This window comes from Scylla paramamosain, chromosome 36, assembly GCF_035594125.1.
Source record: "Scylla paramamosain isolate STU-SP2022 chromosome 36, ASM3559412v1, whole genome shotgun sequence".
Taxonomy (NCBI): Eukaryota; Metazoa; Arthropoda; class Malacostraca; order Decapoda; family Portunidae; genus Scylla; species Scylla paramamosain.
Window position 1 is genome coordinate 2,895,228 of NC_087186.1, and position 24,175 is coordinate 2,919,402.

Genomic DNA, 24,175 nt, shown 5'->3' on the forward strand with positions numbered 1-24,175 from the left:
TTAAAATTCTTTGTAATGATCTTTTCCATGCCCTCGCTGGCATAAACCCTCGGAAGGCTTATGGACCTGATGGGATCCTTCCTATTGTTCACCGAAACTGTGCCTCCGTGCTTGCACCTTGCTTAGTCAAACTCTTTCAACTCTGTCACCATCTACCTTTCCTTCTTGCTGGAAGTTTGCCTACATTCAGCCCGTTTCTAAAAAGGGTGACTGTTTTTATGCCTAAAACTACCGTCCTATTGCTTTAGTTTCCTGCCTATTTAAAGTTTTAAATATATCCTCAAGAGGAAGATTCTTAAATATCTATCACTTAACAACCTTCTATATGACCGCCAGTATAGGTTCCGTTATGGCCGCTGTACTGGTGATCTTCTAACATTCATTACTGATACTTAGTCATCCTCTTTCAGAGATTTTGATGAAACTTTTGCTGATACCTTAGACATATCAAAAACTTTTCATAGAGGCTGGCACAAAGTTTTGATTTCCAAACTACCCTCCTATGGCTTCTATCCTTCTCTCTGTAACATTATCTCAAGTTTCCTTTCTGACCGTTCTTCTGCTGCAGTGGTAGACGGTCACTGTTCTTCTCTTAAATCTATTAACAGCGGTGTTCCTCAGGGTCCTGTCCTGTCACCCATTCTCTTCTTATTATTCATTAATGATCTTCTAAACCAAACTTCTTGTCTATCCACTCACTCCTACGTTGATGGTACCACCCTGCACTTATCAGGTCTTTTCGTAGATGTCCAACCCTTCAGGAAGTAAACAGTTCACGCAGAGAAGCCACAGAACGCCTGCTTTCTTATATCTCTGAAATTTATGACTGGGGCAGAGCAAACTTAGTATTGTTCAATGCATCAAAAAATTAATACCTTCATCTATCAACTCGACACAACCTTGGTAGACGGTCACTGTTCTAAATTTATTAACATCGGTGCTCCTTAAGGTTCTGTCCTGTCACCCACTCTCTTCCTATTATCCATTAATGATCTTCTAAACCAAACTTCTTGTCTATCTACTCATTCCTACGTTGATGATACTACCATGCACTTTTCAGGTCTTTTCGTAGATGTTCAACCCTTCAGGAAGTAAACAGTTCACGCAGGGAAGCCACAGAACGCCTGCCTTCTTGTATCTTTAAAATTTATGACTGGGGCAGAGTAAACATAGTATTGTTCCTTGCTTCAAAAATTTAATTTCTCCATCTATCAACTCGACACAACCTTCCAGACAAATATCCCCTCTTCTTCAGTGAAACTCAACTATCACAGTCTTCTAACATTGAACATCCTCGGTCTGGCGGTTGTAGCAATGTTGCTTCTCTTGCTGTCTACTCCCACTATTTTTATGCTAACTGCTCTTCTGATCCTACTAACTACATGCCTCACCTGCTTCCCTGGTCTTCTTTCTCTCACTTCTTTTGTCCACCTCTCTAATTAATGCTAGAGTTAACAAGTATTTTCAGTCATTCATCCTTTTCTCTGGTAAACTCTGAATTTCCCAGCCTACTTATGCATTTCCATCTTCCTATGACTTGAATTCCTTCAAGAGGAGATTTCAAGACACTTATCCTTCAATTTTTGACTACCGCTTTGGGCTTTGTCGAGGACCGTCATCTTAGTGGGCTTTTTTTTTTCTTTCAATTGGAATTTTGTTGCCCTTGGCAACAGCTGAGTAGGAATCGCCAGCCACGTTCTAGAAAAAAGACAATTATAATGAGTGACAACACATTATTATAGGGTCGAGGCATAAAACCCCGTTCGAGTATCACCCTCAGTAACAAATCCTCCCACTGTCCAATGAAGTGTTATATCTCGCCCAGTGGTTATTTTTTGCCTCCTCGACGACAGACCTTGACAGGGCCTGCAGAAGGAGTAAGGTTTCAGTACACGGCAATACACTTACGATCCTCTGCGGTCACTAGCGCTCTACCCGAGCCTTGACAAGCAGTACATGAGAAGAGGTGGGATAGTGACACACATACACATAACCCAGCAGTTCGCCGCAGCGCCTCACACAGCGCGGGCTTAAATGAATAGAACAATTTAATTCTGAAAATTTTAGTGATTATGGGGGCTGGGTGAATACTGATTACTCTGTCATCAAGAGAATCTCTTCTGCTATTAACCATGTTAGGTTGAATATGAGGGGACAAAAGGAAAGTAATGAAATTAAATAGGGAAGGAGGCTGGGTGGAGAATACACACCTTTCATTGTAACATCTCGCAGGCTAGAGATTAGTCGTACAGCGGGTACACCCACCTCCCCTCTTGCTCACTTGCTAACTCTCTAGTCTATCTTTTATCGTCACTTGGCGTCCCTCTCCTCTTCTCTCTTTCTTGCATCCTCCCTTCTTTCCGGCTTTGTACTCTCACTTCTTTCCTTCGCTCTTACCTCACTGCTTGCAATAATATATATATATATATATATATATATATATATATATATATATATATATATATATATATATATATATATATATATATATATATATATATATTATTTAGTTAATGGACCTGTCCATATAACAATTAGCTGTTAGAGTACAAACACTTGTGTACTCTAATGACAGACGCTAATTTAGAATCAGACGTTCCAACTTCCGTACTACACCGCAGTGAGTCTGGCTTTAGATTCCACGGCGAGAGTCGGACGGCGTACAGACCTCCCAGCCACACCGCCTTTGAGAGGAATAGAGAGGGCAGGATTATGCAGCATGGTACAGAAAGCCTGTTCCACGAATAGGCAAATACACCTGTCTTATGCTTTTCAACAATCTTCTTAATATATTAGATGAATAAAGGCATGTATAACCTCCTGAGAAGAAGAGAGGAAAAAAGGAAAAAGAAAATGTGCAGGAGAGAGAGAGAGAGAGAGAGAGAGAGAGAGAGAGAGAGAGAGAGAGAGAGAGAGAGAGAGAGAGAGAATGGTGGTAGGGGGTAGAGTTAGGAAAAAATATTTGAGAGAGAGAGAGAGAGAGAGAGAGAGAGAGAGAGAGAGAGAGAGAGAGAGAGAGAGAGAGAGAGAGAGAGAATGGTGGTAGGGGGTAGAGTTAGGAAAAATATTTGAGAGAGAGAGAGAGAGAGAGAGAGAGAGAGAGAGAGAGAGAGAGAGAGAGAGAGAGAGAGAGAGAGAGAGAGAGAGAGAGATGGTGGTAGGGGGTAGAGTTAGGAAAAAAATATTTGAGAGAGAGAGAGAGAGAGAGAGAGAGAGAGAGAGAGAGAGAGAGAGAGAGAGAGAGAGAGAGAGAGAGAGAGAGAATGGTGGTAGGGGGTAGAGTTAGGAAAAAATATTTGAGAGAGAGAGAGAGAGAGAGAGAGAGAGAGAGAGAGAGAGAGAGAGAGAGAGAGAGAGAGAGAGAGAGAGAGAGAGAGAGAATGGTGGTAGGGGGTAGAGTTAGGAAAAAATATTTGAGAGAGAGAGAGAGAGAGAGAGAGAGAGAGAGAGAGAGAGAGAGAGAGAGAGAGAGAGAGAGAGAGAGAGAGAGAGAGAGAGAGAGAGAGAGAGAGAGAATGGTGGTAGGGGGTAGAGTTAGGAAAAAATATTTGAGAGAGAGAGAGAGAGAGAGAGAGAGAGAGAGAGAGAGAGAGAGAGAGAGAGAGAGAGAGAGAGAGAGAGAGAGAGAGAGAGAGAGAGAGAGAGAGAGAGAAAGATGGTGGTAGGGGGTAGAGTTAGGAAAAAAATATTTGAGAGAGAGAGAGAGAGAGAGAGAGAGAGAGAGAGAGAGAGAGAGAGAGAGAGAGAGAGAGAGAGAGAGAGAGAGAGAGAGAGAGAGAGAGAGAGATTCTTTATTTGTCCCATGAGACATGGTTATTCTTGCACATTAAATTACACAGGTAGTCCGACTTAAAATATAAAATTACTACTAAAACACACACACACACACACACACACACACACACACACACACACACACACACACACACACACACACACACACACACACACACACACACACACACACACACACACACAGCCACAGAACGTTTGACTTCTGATCTTTCTAAAATTTCTGATTGGGGCAGAGCAAACTTGGTATTGTTCAATGCCTTAAAAACTCAATCTATCAACTCGACACAACCTTCCAGACAACCATCCCCTCTTCTTCAATGACACTCTCTGAACATTCTCGGTCTGTCCTTTACTGAACTGAACTGGAAACTTCACATCTCATCTCTAGCTCTAAACTCTGGAACTCCCTGCCGGCTTCTGTATTTCCACTTCCTATGACTTGAATTCCTTCAAGAGGGAGGTTTCAAGACACTTATCCTTCAATTTTTGACTACCGCTTTGGACCCTTTTATGGGGCTTACATTTCAATGGGCTTTTTTTTTTTTTTATTGGATTTTTGTAGCCCTTGGCCAGTGTCCCTCCTACATAAGAAAAAAAAAAAAAATCCCACCTGTCTCTGTGCCTCTCAGAAGTGGATTGGCTGGGAGGTCAGTATGCCGTGGAATATTGCAGGCCCACTGCGGTGCTGTACGATAAGTTTGGGACGTCTCATTCTAAACTGGCAGAGCTAGAATTGTGAGCCTGACTGAAACTTCAGGACACTCAAATTAGCCTTACTCAAATATACGCTCCAAAACAAAGACTACCCACTGTAGGGAAGATTAATTTCTATGAAATATTACAACATTCCCATGACTCGGAGACCTAAATGACCATATTGGGTAAGACACCGATGCCTTTAAGAACTATAATGGAGCTTACAGTATGGGAGGTAAAAATGCTGAAGGAGAAAGAATTATAAAGTTTTGTCTGTCAAATAAGTTATCACTAACAGGTATCTTTTACAAACATGAAGGTAGTCGCAAATGGATATAGTACCGGTGGAATGTGAAAATAGAATATACAGAAAAATTTATATATATATATATATATATATATATATATATATATATATATATATATATATATATATATATATATATATATATATATATATATATATATATATATATGATATTATATTGACTGAATAGTGAAAAATAATGAGAAACTATTAACTGATGTAAAATCAGTACCGTTTGTTTCAGTGGATTCTGAACACAGGCTAGTAATTGAAAAACTATAATTAACAGAAACCCTAGTAAATAGGAAACAGAAGAACCAAAAAATTTTGTTTAGAAAATTTGAAGAAAATTAATATTATAAAAAAAAGAATAAATAAATAAGGGGCAGGGCGGGAGAACAAATGCCCACCGGACAATATAATGATATTGACATGGAATGGAAGAAATTCGTAGAAGTTGTGAGAGATGATGGTGAAGAAACGATACAAATGAAAATTACTGGTAAAAAAAAAATATCTTGTGGAATGAAGTAGAAAGCACAGTGAAACAGAAAATGAAATGTTCTAATAGGTGGATGAAAACTAGACGACTGGCGATAGGTAGGTCTATATACTCGTAGACACTGGAATCGCAACAAAGCTTATTAAAGTAAATAAATAAATAAATAAATAAATAAATAAATAATAAAAAAAATGTTTGGAGTAGAATATGTTAAGATGATACAATTAGCACTAAAAAGTTATTATACACCATGACCAAACATTATCGTCATTCTTGATGATAATGTTTGATGAATATGAGGAATGATCTATTGACAGGTCCAGAAAAGATAAGTCACAGATGGAAACTATTTTGAGAAGCTATTAAATGTGGAAGAAAACATCAATTATGTAAGTTACTATATGGAAGCAAATAATGACCAAAATGAAGACACAAATGGAAAAATAAAGAGAACAATCAAGAAAATGGAAAGACCGTGGCTGATGATGTACCTATTGAGATAGTAAAGTTCCTTGACGATATTAGTGCAGGATGGCTGTCACCAGCATTTTCTACTGCATGGCAACAGGAAAGGATACCAAGTAATTGGACTAAAGCAGTAGTGTATTCATAATGTGAACAAAAAGTGGGCAAAACTAAATGTGAAAATTACAGGGGCATTTAACTACTCTCACATACAGGTAAAATGTATGAGAGAATACTGGAACAGAGACTTAGATAACTAGTGGAAGAAAAAAAAAATTATCCACGGCAGCACGGTTTTAGACCAGGCAGAGGTCCCACAGCCTTGATCTCTCTTAAACTACTTTTTTAAAAAGAGCTAATGGAAGAATGGATAATGTGGCATTTTTAGATATGAAAAAAAAAAAAAAAAAAAATTAATTGAATCCTTCGCGAAAGGCTTTGGGAAGCTCTGCAACACGAATATGCCACTCAAATTTATAGTAATAATTATATATATATATATATATATATATATATATATATATATATATATATATATATATATATATATATATATATAAAGAGCATAGTTAAATATAAAGACATTGATAGTGAAGTGACAGTGGTGATTCCGTATATGCTTATTTTGTGGTGATTATGAGAAGATTAGTTACACTTCCTTATGGATATGATATTGAGCTTATTGCAGACACTGAGGAACAACTGCAAAATCTAGTGGCAAGGTAGAATAGCATCATGAATGAAAGAAGTATGAAAATAAATAAAATAAAACCGAATTTATGTGCATAGGAAGGATACAAAAGAAGATATGCGTTATGAAGAAAGAAACATAAATAAAACAGGTTAATGCTTTAAATATCTTGGAGTAGAGTTTGGCCACAGCAATCAGCAAGATACAGAACTGAATAACATAATTAACAAATATAATAACAATATACGCCTACTGTATCCAATTCTAAAAAAAACAGATTTGTACTCTACAATACTGAGTCCAGTATTATTCTATGGGCCTGAAATCTAGTCACGTACCACAAAACGTAAAAAAAAAAAAAAAAAAAAGGAGCAGAGTTGAGAATTTTGAGACAGATCAATGGAGTAATAAAGCGAAACAGACTGAGGAATGTGAACATCAGAGAAAAGATAGGAATCCCATCAATTTTATCCGAAGTTGAAAGAGATAAACTGAGATAGTCTGGATATGTAAATAAGAACAATACCCAAGAATTTTTGGGGAAAATATACAAAAAGGCAGAAGACCCATCAGAAGACCAAGAAGATGGGTGGAGGAGGTGAGGACAGATATAGAGATAAGGGACCAGCAATGGACGAAGTCACAGCAAATGAAATGTACCTGGACAAAAACTGGCGGAGAAATCCTGGACGAGGCGTCGACATCATCTGACAGGTCATAAACCTACTAAGCGTCTGGAGATGGTGGGGAGAAACTCTATATCATGGTGATTTACTAGATTTATTGGATGTTCATTCCAGTGTTATGAATGGTTACACCTCATGTCCCGGGAAACCCAACCATTTTGTGATGAATTCTTAGTTCCCCTTATAGTACATTTTCTAGTGGAGTGTCCCAGTCTGGTGAAGCTCCGGGAGCGATATCTTTTCTGCTGTCGCTATGAGGATGGGAGTTTCCAGATGTCATACCTGGAGAGAGGGCTGTCTTCCCGGGACATGAGGTTCTTATATTTGTGGAGAAAGCTGGTCTTTTAAACAAATTACACTATGCAATAAAATTTCACTTTTGTCCATGACCCAAAACCATAATTTTGCAGGTTATTTCCATCCAATCAAAATATAAAAACGTTATTTTGATCCTAAAACTTTGCTTAGAACAATGAATTTACATTTTTACCTTATTTCATTATATTATTGGTTACTACTGGTTTTCATGTCAGGTAAAGATCTTTGCAAAAACTCAATTGCTTATCTAATTGTTTTTGAAATATTGCAAATACAAAATATGTATTGTTCTAAAGATTTTAAATTTCAATAAGATTATTCTTGAACTGACCAGATCTAGCAAAAAAATGATCATATTTAGAAGAATTTGCTTACATTTCAAAACCTCAAATCTTCCAGAATGTTCTACCAGACACTTTTTTTAGAAGCTACTAAAATATTTTAGAACATTCTCTTTAATGTAAACATTTACATAATATTCTAAAACTTTCTAGAATACAGTAGAAATATGTAGAAGTATCAAAAATTTTCTAGAATATACAAGAATTTTCTAGAATGATTCAGAATATTCTAAAATGGGTTCAAAAAATATCTTAGAAAGATTGAGCACATTCTGGAACGCATTCTAGAAAGAATAAGAATATTCAAGAGTATTACCTGACAGTATAAAAGTAGGGGCTTGCGGACCACCAATCAGTTCTGCTTTGGCTGTCTGAGAAGACACATCACATGAGGCGAAATGGCATCAAGAGGCTGCACTCATTCTCGAGATGCATTTTCGTACATATGTGGTAAATTCATCAAGGCAAGAAAACCAAAGAAGTTCTCTTGTAACAAACTGCACAAATTGTAGAAGTATTTTTAATAAAATAGACTTGCTTAGAGGAATAGCGTGTGTAGAGAACCTTAATATCATTGCTTTAACAGAAGCTTGGTAAGATATGTCGGGAAAAGTATCTAATCCAGAGGTTAAGACAGATGGTTATACACTATTTTATAAAGACAGGGAAAACAGGAGAGGAGGAGGCGTCGCGTTATACGTTAGGGACACATTACAGTATTGTATTAACAGTAGAATTAAAATCAGATAGCAAAACAGAGTCGATATGGGCAGATATTAAGAAAAGGATCACAGTCAGTACTACAGGGAGTAGTGTACAGGCCACCAAACAGTAAAAAGGAAATAAATAGAGCAGGAAGGTACAGTCAGGTATGTGCGGTAAGAGATTTTAATTTTAGGAATATCGACTGGAGCCTGATGGTGGGTAACAGGAAAGCAAAGGAATTTCTTAAGGTAATTCAGGATTTTGTTTTTTAAACAGGTAGTCGTAGAACCCACAAGGGGGAACAATATTTTAGATTGAATTCTTACTAATAGTGAGGAAGCAGTCACGCAGGTAGAGGTTGGAGGACAGCTAGGTAACAGTGACCATTGGGAAATTAGGTACAAATTAAAATGGGAAGAAACTTATAGAATAAAAAGACACTAGTAAATTACCTGATTTTAGGAGAGCAGATTTTGAAGAATTAAAAAGGTACTTCCAAGGAGTGGACTGGCAACGGATGCAGGGTGAGGTCAGGTCAGGTCCGGGACGGAGTTGAGAGATATAAGGCAGGATAAGAGAGGTGATGTGAGATGTGAGGGTGTGGGGCAAGAGGAGGGAAGATGTGTCCGGAAGGGGCAGAAGAGAAAGAGAGCGAGAAATAGGTGTATGTTGGAGGGTCAGGTCATGCTGAGATGGGAGAGGTAAGGTCGAGGCGAGTAGATGAGGGAGCGGAGAGGATGGAAGGGGCTGAGATGAGGGGATTAGGTGAAGTAAATGTAGATGAGTTGTATAAATATTTCGTAGATAAATTGCATACATGACAGCAAACATCCTGTATAGAGCAATAAGATCATAGATGAATTACCTTAAATGGATGACTGTTAGGTTAAAACACTATGTAGGGCGGAAGAGAAGTATATATAAAAGATTAAGGGCAGGTGAAGAGGTTTTAAGGCCACAATGTAATGAATTAATTAGAACTGTCAGGAGGTTAAGGAGGAAAGCTAATGGCAATTATGAATTAAAGGTAGCTAGCCAGGAGAAGACGGATCACAAGGTATACAATCAGGTATACAGGGCACGTAACGAACAACGCCAGATATCTCGGTCAGTGGAGACAATGACTTGAGTACGGAAAGAACAACGCCAGACAGTTTTTTGGGTCTGTGGGTTCAGTGCCCCCTAACTTTAAATCAAACTAAGTAACTAAAACATTGTTCTACCAACCCTCTCATTTTTAGTATTCTATTTTATTTATTTATTTTATTTATTTTTTTTTTATGGCTCTTCCCGTTTCCTTTTTTCTTATGTTCAGTTCTGTAGTGGTCTTTTAACATTCTTATCATAATTACAATTATGTTTTTAATACGGATATTTAAAAAAAAAACTGCAATCTTTGTCGCTTTTAAAGGTTCCTAGCGGCGCCATAAGACATAACTTAAATCAATCAACCAATCAATCCAGTATTATGAGTATATCCTATGTCATTTTTCGCATTATTTATGAAGTTTTTGGGACTATGGAAGTCAATTTTCATGATCTTCCTCATTTTATATTTTTTTCCTTTCAGGTAAAACGATATATATATATATATATATATATATATATATATATATATATATATATATATATATATATATATATATATATATATATATATATATATATATATATATATATATGACTAAAACAAATTTAGCAAGACTGCGAAAGGTGCATATATCGTAGTTTCAAGAGGTGCATGGATAAATCTACGCAAGATTACAGGTAATTTGTTCTAGAATGAACGGCAGCTATCTCCCTTTTTGTTGCTTCTTTATTGTCTTGCGTTCTTACGTTGTGAATTTGTGCTTTGCTTCTGAATAGACAGGTAAAAACAAACTTGGCTTCTCTCTCTCTCTCTCTCTCTCTCTCTCTCTCTCTCTCTCTCTCTCTCTCTCTCTCTCTCTCTCTCTCTCTCTCTCTCTCTCTCTCTCTCTCTCTCTCTCTCTCTCTCTCTCTATCATATAGTATATACCTATGTTTTAGAAGCCTTCAAGAATGTATAATCTTTAATAAAAAAATAAAATAAATTACACTCTCTATTGTGGCCGTTCTACTGGTGATCTGAGTTTCCTCTTGCTTTAGGCATATCAAAAGCATTTGATAGTCTCATACAAGACTATAATTTACAAACTACTCTCCTACGGCTTACGGCCTCAGTTTTTCTCTTTGGTGTTGTGGCAAATGGTTACTCTTTCCGCCCCCCTACGTTAAATAACAGTAGTATTCCCCACGGTACTATCTTGTCACCCACTCTCTTTTTATTACTTGGCAATGGTTTTCTAGATCAAAACTCATTGTCTTATCCATTATGTATATGTCCACGTCCTCTCCTAAGCGTTCATTTCTTCAAGAATTGAAAGATTCCGATTAGGGTAAAACAAACTGTAACACCTACCTCGGATAATATAATGTCGCTGTGTTCTCACCTAGTTGTCTTCCATGCCAAAAATAATGAAATAATTAACCTTACACCAGGTGTACATCACTCTTTACACACACCACTCAAGACCAAGACTAATTACTCATGTATGTGAGTACACACTTATGTGTCCTTACCACAACAATAAATAGAACATTGTTGCTATGTCATTCTCGGCAGGATACGCTCTGGCAGGATGTTGAATCTCTCTCTCTCTCTCTCTCTCTCTCTCTCTCTCTCTCTCTCTCTCTCTCTCTCTCTCTCTCTCTCTCTCTCTCTCTCTCTCTCTCTCTTCATATTTAATCAGCACATATACTATGTTTCATAATAGAATATCTCAACTTTTTTAATAACAACGATAAAAAGTTAATAAGAAATAAAATAATAATAATATTAATAACAATACAGTAATAATGATAATAATAATAATAATAATAATAATAATAATAATAATAATAATAATAATATTAATAATAATATTAATAATAATAATAATAATGATAAGAATAATAATAATAATAATAATAATAATAATGAATATAATAATAACAATAATAACAATGATGAATATATGAATAAAATATGAATATTAAATTAATAAAAAACGAATGAAATGAATTCAATTTCTCCATGGAGGAGAGATGAGATCTAGCTCCCATCACACACACACACACACACACACACACACACACACACACACAGAAACACACAGTGGGTCTGCTGCCGGACTATATGTATATCTATTTACCTATCCATTTAGCCATGTATATATTTATCAGTCTATATATATGTATATATACATATATATATATATATATATATATATATATATATATATATATATATATATATATATATATATATATATATATATATATATATATATATATATCCATCCCTCTATCTATCATGAATCTACACACACACACACACACACACACACAGGCCGGAAATGAGTGAAAACGTAAGCTTACGGAAGTGGTTTCCGTTACTGTATTATCTATTTTTTCACAGGATGTAACGTCAACACATATGAAAATAAACAGCTGTTAGGTCCATTTCAGTAGACGCCACCGGTGGACACCACCGGTGGCGTAGGCAGGGGTTACCGGCAGCGGGCGAGTAGCCGTTGCTGGAGGTGGGGCGCTCTCTCAACCAGTGACCTCCACCTGCGGTGACGGTTACTGGTGGGCATTGTTTCAAAAGAGCTTTCACACGGAACCACCGATTGATGTCACTGCCGTCCGTAGCTCGTAACTTTTTACTGGAAAGTGATGACTTATGGACGTCACAGAATTTTGTAGTGGTGTGTGGCAGGAACAGCAAGGGCCAGACAGGTGAGGCATCTGTAGTTAACTTGTATGAAGCCAATGATTGAAAAGATATAATTATAAGTTAACTCTTATGAAGCCAGAGATGGAAAAGGAATAATTATAAGTTGGATACACTGATGGTTATGGATTAATTAAAGTTAAATTTTCTTCAGTATAAAGACTAATATTACTTAAGTTGCATTACTTCTGGCAAAAGTTATTGTTTCTTTACAAGTTACTAAAGCTTTTTTAACCAACATTGCATTTTAAGCTGCCTTTAAGCACCATATAAAATCTCTCTCTCTCTCTCTCTCTCTCTCTCTCTCTCTCTCTCTCTCTCTCTCTCTCTCTCTCTCTCTCTCTCTCTCTCTCTCTCTCTCTCTCTCTCTCTCTCTCTCTCTCTCTCTCTCTCTCTCTCTCTCTCTTTTGATGTTTCATGCCTAAGGAGGACAGCATCAAGGGAGGTGGGCTTGGCAGAAGAGCTTCCATGTCTTTCAGTTAAAGTCTTCCTTCCTACACCAGCACTTTTTGTCTCACATGTACTACTTCAACTTGTCATAATATCTCTCTCAAAAAAAATAAATAAATAAAAAAAAAATAATAAATAAATATATATATATATATATATATATATATATATATATATATATATATATATATATATATATATATATATATATATATATATATATATATATATATATATATATATATATAACAAAGAAAATTTGGTGAAAATCTTAAAAGCAACATGTTAATAACCTATTATCATATCTGAAAGTAAGAGAATAATCATACGTTATACACAAACAAAATGGTCTTGCAATTAATATTTCTTGACAGCAATATCTAACAAGGAATTGCTTAAGACTTCCAGCATTGTAGTCATGGCTTCCATGCAGATACTGAAAGTACAGTTTGTTACGTCCAGTTGGTCATCCAACACATCCACCTCATGTGTTGCTCATGTTCCTCATCTCGGTGAGGATGCCTTGTTAGATCTCCAATATCTGAGGAACTGCTAGACCTGCTCTGCTTGTGTGTCGCCTGCTGGGACCAGCAGTAGGCAAGGAGATGATGTGGCAATGATGTTGAGGGCTGGATAGGGAGAGTGCAAAGTGATATGGGCTGCACTGCTGATAGAATATGGACAGCGGCTTTGCTGGCTTGACCCTGGCTGAGGTGAGGAAAGGAGGGATGACTCGGCCACAGCAGTAGGTATAGCTGAATGATGGGACAAAACAGACTGTTCCATGCTCCCCTCTTAACCCGCACGACTGAATGAAGAATCATCAGTACAATAATTATTCATATTCAAGGAAATCATGGAAAGAAGGAAGAATCCAGATAATACATCCAATAAAATTCAAAACATTATTTATTTAAAAGAACATAATCAAACTAAATGTGACTATGAAGATTACTTATCATTTATACTTTATGAGTTCTTGAAATTATCTTTAGGGGAACTGTTATATTATTTAGTGAATAGTAATAATGTTGATACAAGGTACTGCACTAATGATTCATAGTTGTGCCTTCACAGGCTATATTATTTTGAAGGAGAGATGAGATGCAGAACTTAAATAAGAAGGGTTATAAAAACATATATTGCGAAGAACCAGTTGATTTTCCTAGCTGATATATTAACCCACAATGAGGACACAAACCATCTGTGGAAGGGATAGCATACTGATTCCTTAAAAAAAAAAAAAAAAAGGAAAGTAGCTAAATGAGCATATACCTAATTCAGTACAAAGCCCGTTATTACGCAATATATATGTAGATGATATACTGACATAATTACATAAGAACATAAGAACATAAGAAATAAGGGAAGCTGCAAGAAGCGACCAGGCTTACACGTGGCAGTCCCTGTATGAAACACTCCTACCTATTTCCATCTGTTATCCCCATCCATAAACTTGTCTAATCTTCTCTTAAAGCTCTCTAGTGTCCTAGCACTAACTACATGATTACTGAGTCCGTTCCACTCATCTACCACTCTATTTGAGAACCAATTTTTTCCTATCTCCTTCCTAAACCTAAATTTTTCAAGCTTGAACCCGTTATTTCTTGTTCTACCCTGGTTGCTGATCCTAAGAATTTTGCTTACATCCCCCTTGTTATAACCCTTATACCACTTAAAGACTTCTATCAGGTCCCCTCTTAACCTACGTCTCTCTAGAGAATGTAAATTTAATCGCTTCAACCTCGCTTCGTAAGGAATACTCCTCATCCCCTGTATCCTTTTAGTCATTCTCCTCTGTACTGATTCTAATAGACCTATATCTTTCCTGTAATGTGGGGACCAGAACTGCACAGCGTAGTCTAGATGAGGTCTGACCAGCGCCAAGTATAATTTTAATATTACTTCCGGCCTTCTACTTTTAACACTCCTTAAAATGAAACCTAGTACCCTATTTGCCTTGTTTCTGGCTTCTATGCATTGTTTCCCTAGACGGAGTTCAGAGCTAACTATAACTCCTAAATCTTTCTCGTACCCTGTACCTACCAGAGTTTGGGTGTTTAATGTGTACCTATTGTGTGGGTTTCCTCTACCTACGCTAAGCACTTTGCATTTATTGATATTAAATTGCATTTGCCATCTATCCGTCCATTCATTCATTCTATCTAAGTCTGTCTGCAAGGCGATGGCATCCGCTTCTGACCTAATTAATCTACCTATCTTTGTGTCATCCGCAAATTTACTAACATCGCTACTAATTCCACTATCCAAGTCATTGATATATATTAGAAATAATAATGGCCCTAATACTGATCCCTGTGGCACCCCACTAATGACATGACCCCACTCGGATTTCGAGCCGTTTATTAGCACTCTCTGTCGCCTGTTACCAAGCCATGACCCTATCCAACCTAACACCTTCCCATCTATCCCGTGCGCCCTAACCTTTCTCAGGAGCCTTTGATGGGGCACCTTGTCGAATGCTTTACTAAAGTCCAGATATAAGATATCATAACTATCACCATTATCTACTGCCTCGTACACCTTACTGTAAAAACTTAACAAGTTTGTCAGGCAAGACTTCCCCTTCGTGAAGCCATGCTGTGACTGATTTATCAAGTTATGTTTGTCTAAATGTTCCCTAATGTTCCTGGCTATTATTGACTCTAACATTTTACCTACAACTGAAGTTAAGCTGACAGGTCTATAATTAGACGCTAAAGTTTTATCCCCTTTCTTAAAGATGGGTACTACATTAGCCTGCCTCCACATTACTGGTACCTCACCCGACTCCAGTGATTTCCTAAAGACAGAAACTAACGGCTCACTAATAATCTTTTTACATTCCTTCAGTACTCTGGGATATATTTCATCAGGTCCTGGTGACTTGAACTTTTTTAGCCTATCTATCTCCTGCTCCACTATCTCCCTAGTTATGGAAATATCCGTCAGCTTCTCATACTCATCTCCTCTAAACACCTGTTCACTATCTGGCATATCCTGCATGTTTTCCTGAGTGAAGACAGTTAAAAAATAATCATTCAGAAGTTTACTAATCTCCTCCCCAGAACTAACCAGCTCCCCATCTGCTGCCTTTAATGGACCTACAGTATCCTTATTTTTCGTCCTGTATACCTGATAAAATCCCTTGGGGTCCGTCTTCGCCTGGCTGGCTACCTTTAATTCATAATTGTCCTTAGCTTTCCTCGTTAACTTCCTGACTGTTCTAACTAATTCATTATACTGTGTCCTTAAAACTTCCTCACCTGCCTTTAATCTCTTATATATACTTCTCTTACGCCCTATATAATGCTTTAACCTAGCAGTCATCCATTTAGGGTCATTTTTTTGTGATCTTATTGTTTTATACGGGATATTTGCTAACTGACCTGTATGAACTTTATCTACGAAATATTTATACAATTCATCTACATTTACTTCACCTAATCTCCTCATCTCGTTCCCTACCATCCTCTCCCCTCCCTCATCAACTCGCCTCGACCTTACCTCTCTCATTTCAGCATGACCTGACATTCCAACATACTCACACCTATCTCCCCCCTTCCTCTTTCCTCCTCCCTTCTGGAGCCTCACCTCACCTCCCTCATCTCTCATCTTGCCTTATCTCTCTGAACTCCGTCCCTGACCTGACCTCACCCTGCATCCTTTGCCAGTCCACTCCTTGGAGGTACCTTTTCAATTCTTCAAAACATTAATTCTTCAAAAATTAAGGCAAGATGCATCAATTAATTAATTGTTACCACCTCTTGCTCTGCTTCTTGATTGCCCCCCTAGTGGGGACCGCCTTGTCGTTGTTAGGGAGAGGGAGGGGGCTTGTGTGTCCCTATGACTTGGCGAGCGAGTCCAGAGGGGGCTTCGGGCCCTACTCCGCCCTACTTAGGGAGAGAAGGCTACCTATGCTATCAAGATTACTAGTGAGAAACCAGATTAAATGGTTCCCGTAGGTATGCTGCCAATGGTGCCGCTCACTAGAGGGGTCACCATCTGAAGTCATCCTGTGTTGGATGGTTGGGTGTCTGGGCTGGAATGCATTGTGGGAGGAGGTCCTAGCTCCGTCGTGGACAAACTTTCGGATCATGAAGGGCCACTTTTTAAAACGAGTGGCCTCTATGGGGACGAGGTACCCCGTAGGGCACACGGGATATATAGGAGGGTGTTAGGCTGGATAAGGTCATGACTAAGAGACAGGTGACAAAGAGTTGTAATAAACGGCTCTAAATCCGAGTGGGGTCATGTAATTAGTGGGGTGCCACAGGGATCAGTATTAGGGGCACTGTTGTTTTTAATATATATCAATGACTTGGATAGTGGAATTAGTAGTGATGTTAGTAAATTTGCGGATGACACAAAGATAGGTAGATTAATTAGGTCAGAATTGGATGTCATCGCCTTGCAGGCATATTTAGATAGGATGGATGAATGGACGAACAGATGGCAAATGCAGTATATCAACAAATGCGAAATACTTACCGTAGGTAGAGGAAGTTCACACAGTAGGTACATATTAAACAACGAAATTCTGGTAGCTAAAGGGTAAGAGAAAGATTTAGGAGTTATAGTTAGCTCTGAACTCCGTCTAGGAAAACAATGTATAGAGGCCAGGAGTCCCCATCTGGGGAGGGGACCATAAATGTCCCCAGGTCGGACTGCCTTTCTTTCGACGACCCTAAGTGTCTTGACACCCCCCTCAACTTTTTCTTCATTAACTTCTGCAACATTCGCGGTCTAAGATCTAATTTTCAATCTGTAGAACACCACCTCTCCTCTTCTAAACCTCATCTTCTTTTCCTCACTGAAACTCAGGTGTCTGAGGCAACTGACAGTAGCCCCTTTTCTGTTCCCTCCTACTTTCTCTATCCTCATTTTCGATCCAAAGCTGGATGCTGCGTTTATGTGCGCAATGACTTAACCTGCTCTCGTGCCCACGCTCTTGAATCTTCCGAGTTTTCCACCATCTGGCTACGACTACAGAGTCATTCTCATACTAAATTTATCTGTGCTGTATACCTCTCTCCTAACTCCTCTGACTATAAGAAATTCTTTGACTACTTAACTTCCAAAGTGGAGCACATTCTGACCCTCTTCCCTTTTGCAGAGATCTCCATTCTTGGAGACTTCAATGTTCACCACCAGCTTTGGCTTTCCTCTCCCTTCACTGACCATCCTGGTGAACTAGCCTACAACTTTGCTATCCTCCATGACCTAGAGCAATTGGTGCAACACCCTACTCGTATTCCTGACCGTCTTGGAGATACGCCCAACATTCTTGACCTTTTCCTGACCTCTAATCCTTCTGCTTATGCTGTCACCCTTTCTTCTCCGTTGGGCTCCTCCGATCACAATCTCATATCTTTATCTTGTCCTATCACTCCAATCCCTCCTCAGGATCCCCCTAAGCGAAGGTGCCTCTGGCGTTTAGCCTCTGCTAGTTGGGGGGACCTGAGGCGGTATTTTGCTGATTTTCCTTGGAATGACTACTGCTTCCGTGTCAGAGACCCGTCTTTATGTGCTGAGCGCATAACAGAGGTGATAGTGTCTGGCATGGAGGCGTACATTCCTCACTCTTTTTCTCGTCCTAAACCTTCTAAACCTTGGTTTAACACAGCTTGTTCTCGTGCTATACATGATAGAGAGGTGGCCCACAAAAGGTACTTAAGCCTTCCTTCACCAGAATCTCATGCACTTTATATTTCTGCCCGGAACCATGCCAAGTCTGTTCTCCAACTAGCCAAAAACTCCTTCATTAACAGAAAATGTCAAAACCTTTCAAGATCTAACTCCCCTCGTGATTTCTGGCATCTAGCCAAAAATATCTCCAATAACTTTGCTTCTTCTTCTTTCCCTCCTCTACTTCAACCAGATGGCACCACTGCTATCACATCTATTTCTAAAGCTGAACTCTTTGCTCAAACCTTTGCTAAAAACTCTACCTTGGACGATTCTGGGCTTGTTCCTCCCTCTCCTCCACCCTCTGACTACTTCATGCCTCGTATTAAAATTCTTCGTAATGATGTTTTCCATGCCCTCGCTGGCCTAAACCCTCGGAAGGCTTATGGACCTGATGGGGTCCCTCCTATTGTTCTCCGAAACTGTGCCTCCGTGCTTGCACCTTGCCTAGTCAAACTCTTTCAGCTCTGTCTGTCAACATCTACCTTTCCTTCTTGCTGGAAGTTTGCCTACATTCAACCTGTTCCTAAAAAGGGTGACCGCTCTAATCCCTCAAACTACCGTCCTATTGCTTTAATTTCCTGCTTATCTAAAGTTTTTGAATCTATCCTCAACAGGAAGATTCTTAAACATCTATCACTTCACAACCTTCTATCTGATCGCCAGTATGGGTTCCGTCAAGGCCGCTCTACTGGTGATCTTCTGGCTTTCCTTACTGAGTCTTGGTCATCCTCTTTTAGAGACTTTGGTGAAACTTTTGCTGTTGCCTTGGACATATCAAAAACCTTTGATAGAGTCTGGCACAAAGCTTTGATTTCCAAACTACCCTCCTACGGTTTCTATCCTTCTCTCTGTAACTTCATCTCAAGTTTCCTTTCTGACCGTTCTATTGCTGCTGTGGTAGACGGTCACTGTTCTTCTCCTAAATCTATTAACAGTGGTGTTCCTCAGGGTTCTGTCCTGTCACCCACTCTCTTCTTATTATTCATTAATGATCTTCTAAACCAAACTTCTTGTCCTATCCACTCCTATGCTGATGATACCACCCTGCACTTTTCCACGTCTTTTCATAGACGTCCAACCCTTCAGGAGGTAAACATATCACGCAGGGAAGCCACAGAACGCCTGACTTCTGATCTTTCTAAAATTTCTGATTGGGGCAGAGCAAACTTGGTATTGTTCAATGCCTCAAAAACTCAATTCCTCCATCTATCAACTCGACACAATCTTCCAGACAACTATCCCCTCTTCTTCAATGACACTCAACTGTCCCCCTCTTCTACACTGAACATCCTCGGTCTGTCCTTTACTTATAATCTGAACTGGAAACTTCACATCTCATCTCTAGCTAAAACAGCTTCTATGAAGTTAGGTGTTCTGAGACGTCTCCGCCAGTTTTTCTCACCCCCCCCAGCTGCTAACTCTGTACAAGGGCCTTATCCGTCCATGTATGGAGTATGCTTCACATGTCTGGGGGGGTTCCACTCATACTGCTGTTCTAGACAGGGTGGAATCAAAAGCTTTTCGTCTCATCAACTCCTCTCCTCTAACTGACTGTCTTCAGCCTCTCTCTCACCGCCTCAATGTTGCATCTCTAGCTGTCTTCTACCGCTATTTTCATGGTAACTGCTCTTCTGATCTTGCTAACTGCATGCCTCCCCTCCTTCCGCGGCCTCGCTGCACAAGACTTTCTTCTTTCTCTCACTCCTATTCTGTCCACCTCTCTAACGCAAGAGTTAACCAGTATTCTCAATCATTCATCCCTTTCTCTGGTAAACTCTGGAACTCCTTGCCTGCTTCTGTATTTCCACCTTCCTATGACTTGAATTCCTTCAAGAGGGAGGTTTCAGGACACTTATCCACCAATTTTTGACCACTGCTTTGACCCTTTTAGGGACTGGCATTTCAGTGGGCATTTTTTTTTATTAGATTTTTGTTGCCCTTGGCCAGTATCCTTCCTACATAAAAAAAAAAAAAAAAAAAAAGGGCAAATAGGGTATTAGGATTCATTTTTAGGAGTGTTGTAAGTAGAAGGCCCGAAGTAATATTAAATTTATATTTGGCGCTGGTCAGACCTCATCTAGACTACACTGTGCAGTTCTCGTCCCCACATCACAGGAAAGATATAGGTCTATTAGAATCAATACAGAGGAGGATGACTAAAAGAATACAGGGGCGTATTCCTTACGAGGCGAGATTGAAGATGTTAAATTTACATTATTTAGAGATGGGTTAAGAGGGGACCTGATAGAAGTCTTCAAGTGGTATAAGGGTTATAACAAGAGGGATGTAAGCAAAATTCTTAGGATCAGCAACCGGAATATAACAAGAAATAACGGGTTCAAGCTTAAAAAAAATTTACGTTTAGGAAAGAGATAGGAAGAAATTGGTTTTCAAATAGAGTGGTATATGAGTGGACGGACCCATTAAGCATGTTGTTAGTGCTGGGACAATAGGGAGCTTTAAGAGAAGATTAAACGTGTTTATGAATGGGGATGATAGGTGGAAATAGGTAGGTATATTTCATATAGGGACTGCCACGTATAAGCCTGGTCGCTTCTTGCAGCTTCCCTAATTTCTTATGTTCTTATGTTCTTATGTTCTTATGTTCACTGTGACCAGCGCTCGTCCCCCTCTTAACCCCGGTAGGCGGTCTTCCTTGGCCCCTGGACCCCTTGGGTCAGTTGCTTTATTTTGTCTTGATATTCTTATGATGTTTAATATTTATACCTCCATGTTATATCGTCGTGCTATTCATTCAGTTTTCAAGCCCTGTGGAACAGTTCTCTGTATCCGTCTCATATATGACGGCGATTGTCTCTAATCGATATTATGGGAACATTTACATCAGACGTTGCTGCCAACGCTGTTCTGAGGCAATAAATTCCCAGCGTTTTGGAGACAACCTTAATTGCTGCGGTCATTCGATATAGCAACATAGTTGAGAGTGAGAATCATTATTGTCCTAATGTCTTTGATGCTGAAGAACGTACCCCTAAATATCGCTACCCATCTACATCCTACTGGTTTGTAGCATATTATAGGGAAGGTCGAGGTAACTTTATCCATGTGCCAAATACCTAGAAAGGGAAATTGGAATCCTCCCTATAAATATCAAGAAATATGGTAAAGGTGTCTTGATCATAGCTTTTAATGCATAGATTTAATGCAGGTGATAATGCTCCTCCATCTGCCTTGCCCTTCTGATGGGATCTTCGAATTCATTAAGACACACCGAACATTCAGTTACTGTAAAGAACATATTTACAACCAGGACCTATATGAATTCTAAGAAGGTGACATCCTTCAGTTATGTCCAGATAATGTTCAACGAGTGGTCAAGATTAGAGAAAAAAATAACATGATTCTGCTCACTTTTTACTGTTCTGTTCTCCCTCAACGTGTAAAGATCGGCCCTCTTTCTCTTCCAGTAAAGGCATTTGTTGACCATCCTTTAAAATGCTACTGGTATTATGAGTTCGGTCATGGGAGAAATTACTGTCAAAATCGTCCCCGGTGCAGTCACTGCTCAGCCCTTGATTGTCACCATTCTCCTGAATGCAAATCGCAACCCTACTGCTTCTACTGCAGAGAGGCTCGCCTGAGATGTTCCCGACAATGCAAGAGGTACCGTCTCGAGCAGGACATCCTTTAACTGGCTAATTCTCAGTTTATAAGTTTAGGTAGTGCCAGGTGAGAACTTCTCAGACAGATGGAGGTGCCTCCTCCCTCCACTCCAGTTCTTTCACCTCCACCACAGCTAATAATGTTGTAACACCTCTCCACCTCTTTCAACCATCAATTGTTTCCTCCTGTCTTTGTGAAAATATTACTTTTTCATTTTCCGTCAGCAACAAGTTCTCTGTTTTGAAGGATATCACAGATAAGCATCTTCAGCCAAGCCGCCCTCCTCCTTTACAGCAAACACCTCCACTGCATTTCCACCAGTTGCATCACACTCTCCCTGTACAAAAGTTCATATTCCTGAAGTCCACGCTCCCATGGACTCTCATCCATGAACGACTCCCAAGACTTTTAAGCCTCCACAGACACTAAAAACTCTCCCACGCTTTCTCCTCATTCCCACCAAAAACGTTCCCGGGGATCTGCCGAGTCCCTAGACTCGACGTGCGTTTCCCCTGGAAAGATCCCTTTCGGGGCGTCAGATGACGTTATATATCAAAGTGATTCCTCCACATCCGAAAAAAAAAAAGGACGTAGAGGGTTTCTCTCCCCGTCTTCTAAATAAGTCTTCCTTCAAGAGCGACACCAGTACATCTCTGTCGAAAATCCTCTTCCTCCAATCTGTTCAGGAGTTTCAGATACTCGTGTGCGAATAGCTATCCCCACACTTGCTAGTCAATTTCAGTTTTCTACGCCCTTACAGGTATCGTGGAACTAGATAAGGTACCTAGTCAGGTAGGCAAAAGGGAAGCTTTTCTCTGGACCTTCTCTGAAAATCCCCTCATAATACTAGCATTCAAAAATTTTACATTGGAATTGCAGTGGTTTGCGTGCCTCCTGGGAGGAAGACTGGGTTTTCATCTCTAGGTTTTCTCCTGTTTAAAAAAAGTTGTTTAAAAGACAATGCTCGGAGAATCAAATCACTTTCGTCCTCCTGGGTCCTCCTGCTTTCTTTTCCACTTCATCTTCTGATCAGAGCAACCACAGAAGCACTACCATCTTTATTGGCAATGATATTCCTTTTATCCACCTACAGATTCACTCGCCACTGCAGATTGTTGCAATTAAGATTTTTATAAATCGTTTTTATTCATTGTGTAGTGTCTTTCTGCCTCCCAGTGTACCTATCGAGAGAAATGAACTTGATAATCTTTTAAACACTCTTCTTTTTCCTCTTATTTCATTGGAAGTCTTCAATGGTTGCCATTCTTTGTGGAATGATGACGCTCTCAACCCCCATAGTCTTTTAATTTTAATTGCTTGTTTTATCGAGGAGTCAGAATTGGAGAATTTAAACTGGAGATGTGACCCATTTCCACAGTCAAACCGTTACTTTTACAACAATAGATCTCTCTTTCTCTGTATCTCTAATTCTTTTCTTGATTTTAACTAGAAAGTTTTACCTTTAGGCACCTACCGAAACGATAATTACTCCCAGTGAGGTCTAAAGCACTGGATCAGTGGATGCTCTGAACTTATCATTTAACCCACCTGTGATCTCACTGGACGTTTGTTTCCCTTTGTGTCTCACAACACAAGGGGGCAGTCACAGCTTGCTCTCTAAAGACAACTCTCTTCCTCCACACACTCTTCCTTCCTACACCAGACTCGGAGTCCCCATCTGGGGAGTGGACCTTAAGTGTCTTGTCACCCCCCTCAACTTTTTCTTCATTAACTTCTGCAACATTCGCGATCTAACATCTAATTTTCAATCTGTAGAACACCACCTTTCCTCTTCTAAACCTCATCTTCTCACTGAAACTCAAGTGTCTGAGGCAACTGACAGTAGCCCCTTTTCTGTTCTCTCCTACTTTCTCTATCCTCATTTTCAATCCAAAGCTGGATGTTGCGTTTATGTGCCCAACACCTTAACCTGCTCTCGTGCCCACGCTCTTGAATCTTCCGAGTTTTCCACCATCTGGCTACAACTCTCACTCTCAAACTAAATTTATCTATCTCTAACCTAACTCCTCTGACTATAAGAAATTCTTTGGTTACTTAACTTCCAAAGTGGAGCACATTCTGACTCTCTTCCCTTTTGTAGAGATCTC

General features: G+C 39.2%; 1 protein-coding gene across 3 annotated transcripts in view; it reads right to left on the reverse strand.

Annotated features, from left to right (window-relative positions):
• The window catches only part of LOC135090826 (serine/threonine-protein phosphatase 6 regulatory ankyrin repeat subunit C-like), a 203,516-nt gene extending 192,430 nt beyond the window's left edge, over nucleotides 1–11,086 (reverse strand). For 2 of the 3 annotated variants that reach the window (XM_063987912.1, XM_063987910.1), the window contains exon 1: nucleotides 10,947–11,086. The gene's annotated coding sequence lies outside the window, so the exon portion shown is untranslated. The remainder of the gene's footprint in view (nucleotides 1–10,946) is intronic. The other variant, XM_063987911.1, reaches the window with a different exon arrangement.
• Nucleotides 11,087–24,175: the final 13,089 nt, after the last annotated feature.